The sequence below is a fragment of the Tauraco erythrolophus genome, chromosome 4, assembly GCF_009769465.1.
Source record: "Tauraco erythrolophus isolate bTauEry1 chromosome 4, bTauEry1.pri, whole genome shotgun sequence".
NCBI lineage: Eukaryota > Metazoa > Chordata > Aves > Musophagiformes > Musophagidae > Tauraco > Tauraco erythrolophus.
The window spans coordinates 44,320,981-44,326,980 of record NC_141468.1 but is presented as its reverse complement, the minus strand read 5'-3'; positions in this window follow the sequence as shown (position 1 = coordinate 44,326,980).

Here is a 6,000-nt window from a genome sequence, read left to right as displayed (position 1 = left end):
GCTTCCTAGGAGCACTCCACAACATAGCAGGCAATTACGAAAATAAATTATTAGATTATGAATCTGCTTCTGTGTCCTGAGGGAATTTCAGCTGAAATCCTAAACTTTTTCAAAAAGAATAGTCAGGACTTTTACCAAGGGCTTGCAAAAAACAACTGATTGAGCCCTGTATAGCACCTATAACCGTATTTTATTGCAGTTGTACATTGTAGATGTGTCTTCAGGAGTTCATAATTAAAAAAAAAGCCAACAAAATCTTTCATTGCTAGTTTGTGTGAAATTTTAGTTTTTCAAAGCCTTTAACTCCCTTTCTTCCAGTAGCCACATCTTTATGGTGCTGGAATTTCAACGTAACTTTAGAAAGCTGCAGGATGAAGACCGGTACCTGGTACTGCAATGAGCCAAAAGTGAGGTGCCATCATCAGGAGAGGGAGGAGTGCAAAAGAGCAAGTGGTGATGGCAGTGACAGCAGTGTTGGATACTGGTGGGGTCACTGGAACAGCGGTCCTGCGGGCGCTGCAGGGGGTGCCCAGGGCTGTGGGAGGGCAGCAGCTCACGGAGGAGCACAATGGCACCTGGCAAAGCCTTGTGAAGTCCACGCCAGGTGGATGCTAAAAGCTGCTGAGCTACAAGATGAATATTTTACACTCATTTTCTGGAGGAGGGAAAGCAAGGTGAGTATCTGAGCCTTAAATCAGGGCTCGCTAGCTACAGTGACTCAGTTATTCTACTGCTTGCCACACCTCGACTGTGCCTTGTGTTTAAGAGAGCTAAAATTTCCTTTTTTGAGGGATTTCTGGATTACACCATTCATTGGTTTCAGTACCTCACTGTTGCTATTTTATTACAATGATATTTTAATAATTATTATTGTTGGTATTACCCAGAAAGTTTACAGGTCATGGCATGTGGACACATAATACATGGCATTTATATCATCGTTAATCTAAGAATTGACTATATGCATGTACTAAAACAATAATAAAAAAGCAGCTGTGTTTATGGAAATAATGCTGCCAAATGCTGCATGTAAAAGAATATTTTTATTAAGGTTAGTTCAAGGTGTTAGGTTGGTTTAAATGTCTGTTCAAACGATTTGTACAACTCACTTTTCCGCTCCTGACGCGGAGCAGTCAGAAGCTCTCCTAGTTTGCATTTTTAAACAGCCTGGTATGTGCAGACACAGGTTGATAACCCAGATCAGGCTGATGAACTGGGACACTGAACTCAAATGAACGTATTTTCTCCATGAATTTGGATAGGGCAGGCATACTTGTTTGATGAGCTAACTTTTTATTTTTTTCAACAAAAGTGGAGGAAGTAGAGGGGAAAATCCAATGCAAACAGCACGGATTACGGTCTGGACTTTGAGGGCACTCGCAAAAGGATTTGATATTTACAGGGGTTTAGATTCAGCATTTCAGTGTTATCAACTCCATTATTAAAGTCAAACTTTGTTTTTGGATTTACCATGCACAAACACACAGTTAATACATACCCTCTGTGTTTAAATAACAATAATTTGAGGCACCAGTAAGCACAGACAAATTCTACCGAAAAGCCTTCAGACTCTTTTTCCACGCTTGCTTTAGAAACAACCTCAAAGCCTTGCCTCCAACTTGCATTTCTGTTCCTCTGAGAATTCTAAAACCTCACATGTTTAAAACACACACACCCTAAAATCAGAATTGGAGGCAAATTTGGTCTACAGACATGTGGGAGCTGAGATTGAGTCTTCTGCCAAAAAAAAGAGAAATCAGTTTGGTTTTGTTAGGTAAGTAACCAGTCCAGTCTGGGTTTCTCAGTCAGTGGTTGGGTTGTTGCTTCTGTTTCCTTATTTTTGTTTCTTTTTTTTTTCTTCCCTCTTTGTAAAAGGTTCCTCATGTCCATAGCTGTATTTCAAAGCAACACTCCCCACTACAGGTCAGCAGTGAGAAAGAGGAAGAGCCACAGCCATCCCATGAGGAAGGCAGATAATGACTTGGAGTTTTTCATCACATGCTCTTCCTCCTGAGATGATTGACTCATTTGGAACATAAAATGAAATTACTAGAACAGGTAATTTTGTGCCCTTATGAATTCATAAGCAAGCCATTTTACTAGTAAACTTTTTCTAGGTCTAATCACTTCAATGTTTTTGAATTTTTCAGACTAAATTAATGCTAAGCTTTGGATGAGCAAGGGTACATCATAGAATTAACAAGGATAAGGGATAAAGTCAATAACTACCTGTGTTCATTCTGTAATTTACCAACTTTTAAATGCTGAGCTCCACACAAGAAGCTGCTTATATTTCTGAATATTAATCTTAGGGAGGTGTAATTTTGTTCTCAGCCTGCCTTCCAGCTGGCCTCCCTGCTTCTGGTCCTGGGCAGTCAGCAGCCCTTTCAGTGTCCCTGTTACAGCAGGCAGCTCTACTCTGACCGCTTTTATAATCCTCACAGTGCAATGATAAGACCTGCTTCTAATGTGAACGTGTATTACTCCAAACATGTATTTGGCCCCTTGCATTTGGGGGAAGAAGAAAATGTCAGGACGGCCATGCCCGTACCTGGTTTTTGTATGTTCCAGCCACTGAAATGTGGAAGCAGGAAGAATGGCAGGAGCAAACAAAAATGCCATCCCAAGAAAATCTATTCTGAGAATCCCCTACAGATAAAAAATAGGAGTATTAACGAATGTATTTTTGAGGTACGACTTTGCACAGGACTTTGTTCCACACACGTGCAAGCCACTGAAGTTGCTCTTATCGAACCTTCCTCTGGAGACGCTGTCATTTACTGCGAGGGTGCCCACGGGAGGTAGGTATTTCAGGCCCTCCCATTCAGCTGTGTCTTCCTAAGACTTGTTAATGTTTCGTTTGGAGTTAGATATAGTAGATATTGAAAGTGGGATTATTTCCTCAGGACTACCACTCACGAAAATGTCCTCTGTGAATCATGCAAAGTGCATTGAATGCTCCTTGGTGCTTCACAAATCAGTATAGGAGTACGAGAACCAAAGTAAAGACATGGTAAAGCATCTGTGTCAATAAAGACATGGCTAAGCTCTTACTAAGCTGTGAATACTTTTTTCTGTTAAAAGAATTCAGAAACATGGCTTCGCTCTGTGCTGATGTTTGTGTTGAAGGAGGCTGAGGTAATTCATAAGGTGGCTTTATTTATCCAGGAATGACTCAAGACAAAAAAATGATCTTTTAACTACACCTCAGTGACAGAAAAGTATGAAAGCACTATTCATGATACCCTGGAGACCACATGATATCCTGGTGGTAGTTGTTCTGTCCAAACAAAATCATATAAAGGAAACGACTTACATTTTGTCTAAATATGTTCCTCCAAGGATTCATATTTACAGATTTGGGAAAAATTGGTTTCATACCAGTGGAGATTATTTAAAGCAGAAACTGGACATGACAGTAATGATAAAGGATCCCAGAAAAAAGTAGGACCAGTGATCCTGTGTGCTAGGACAGAGCAATGCAGGTGCTGGGAGTCAGCCTGGGACCCTGGCTCTCAGGGGCTGGGTTTTAGCCAGTGCTGGCCCCGCTGAGGATGCATGTGGCGTAAGCAAAGGTGGCTGGATCCCAGGGAGACAAGGAGCCATGGCTACTGTCTTCGAAGGAGGACGATGCTCTTTTTTTTTGCAGTTGTTGGTTCAGTGGTGTCGCCTTACTCCTTTGTTTGAGAGAAATGAAGCCATTTTGAATGCATATACCTGAAATCCTGCTGCTCAGAATTACTGGCCTGGCTGGCAGGGAGCTGCAGCAGCCCACAGAGATGGGCATTTGTTTTGTCACGGGCAGTTTTGGTCATACACAAAGCTGGTTATCATAAGAAAGAGAGGAAAAAAATATAGGTGTTATCTTTTATGTTCCTTATTAGGTTTGCATCTTGCTCTCTGGGGGTTTTGCACCTTTTTTTGCAGGGGAGCTAGGACGGATCCCTGCTGCAGGAAGGACACTGCTCTGCAAGGAACACAGGGGTGAGCTATTTTGGTCACTTCCTATGTTCAAAATGTATAGCTTTGTCAATGTGATTTTGTTCTAAAGCCAGGGGGAGGGGGGAGAGAGAGACAACTGCAGCCTTTCAAGGAAGGAAAGCCAATGGGAATTTTTGGTGTGCTCCCAAGTCATTAATTAACATCAGCTGATGAGTCAGAGAAACGTGGCTGTCTGCTGCCTTGTAACATGTCTTAGTAACAAAACAGGTTCCTGTAGCGGCAGCTCACCATTACTAATGCATAGCCAAGCCCTCTGTCAGCCCCACATCCAAATAAAGGGCTGCCTTTTGCTTCCCGTTTGCTTGTCTGATCTCTTGGTGTGCGTCCCCACCGACCTCTGCGGGCAGCCTTATGGAAACAGTGTTTCTACAAACATGCAGCAGGCCTTAAATACATATACATTCAAACTGAATCCAAAAGGACTAGACTGTGCCACATTCGATGTATTCAATAAAATAGCATTCTGCATTTTTAAGACAGTATGACCGCCAGCATTGAAAACTGCGGGGGTTTTGCAAAGCAGTTTCAGGATGTGCTGGCGGCAAAGCCCTCGAGACTCTTGCCGAAGGCACCCCTTGCCCCCTCCCCACACGACATGCCCCCCAGCAGCCCAGCACTGGTTCTCACTGCCTGGAGAAGAAAGCAGCGGCACCGGCTGGGATGCGCCGCTGCAGGGACCCGGTTGCGTCTGCTGTGAGACAATCTGCTCCTCGGGGCGAGCTGTGAAGGAGCAGAACTAGGAAAAGGCAAAGGCAGATGGCAAACAGGCTGTTTCCACTCCAAGCGGGAGGCTGGGCTACAGCGACGACCTGCTGAGGTCTCTTCCTAACCAAATTACCCCGTCATCCTCTAACCCACACCAGGACCTCTCAGGTCACAAGCCCTCACACCCGCTTGCCTGAGTCAAGTATTTGGCTGGTTTTCAGCTGTGGCTTTGGCCACACGTTTGCATCTATAGCATCATTTTGTGACTTAAAAATCGGGCCCCCCCTCCTCTACATCTTCTGGATGCACACAAAAAGAAAAAGACAAAGAATTACAGCTTAGGGAAATTACCCAAGCCTGTGTTTTCTGGTGGATTTTGACAGCTTGAGATCCACACTTGCTATCTGCTACCAAAGATGAGCGACAGGATTGTCCTAAGAAACCTTAAGAACCAGGACAAGAGGCATTCAGGGAGCTGAGCTGGCAGTCGCTAGGGTGTTTGTCCTCTGTGCTCCTGCGTGGCACACTTTGTTGCCCAAGACACAAACCACTGTGGCTACCCTCTCCTGACCAGAATAACACTGCGGCAACGTCACTGTAAGAGGTCAGGCATGTAGGTCCTCAGGAACGCAGCAAAGCTCCTGGCCAGCCTGAGGTCCAGCATCGCACCCTTCCCTCCGCAGTGGCCGGGAAGCTGCATTGCCTGCTTTGGTAGGATCCACCGTCTGTCTGATCCAAGCTCTTACCCCCTGTCCCACAGGGTCATTCACTTGTCTTCATTCCTCTCTACGTGCTAAAAGTAACACATGCAACCAGGCAGGCAAAACTAGGAAACACTCCACACAGATGGTGCTGAAGGATCTCAGCATCGACAAAAAGGAGAGGAAAGGGGAGGTCGGCTCCTTCCCTCTCAGGGGCTGGGATCGGGGGAGCACCCATCAGGGCATCCACCTCATGTATGACTCAAATCCATCACTCGTTCTCCCATGTTCAGGTAAAACAAAGTGACAACCTCTGCTTTGGTATTGCTCCCAGGAGTCACAGTTTAAAAACACGCTAGGGTTTGTTTTTTCTAGCGAACGGGGGACCGAAAGGGGCCTGGGAGGGCGCATACAGACACATGGTTTCCTTGTAGCTTCTGGTTCACCTTCTCTGCAAGTATCAGGATAGACCTTGTTGCGTAGATGGGCTGGTGCACCTTGTGAGCCATTTCCCCAACCCCAAAGCTTGCCAGTGGCCATGCAGTGTGGAAGTCAAAAGCTCTGACCACCCTCTCCTCCTCCCTGTGGTCTC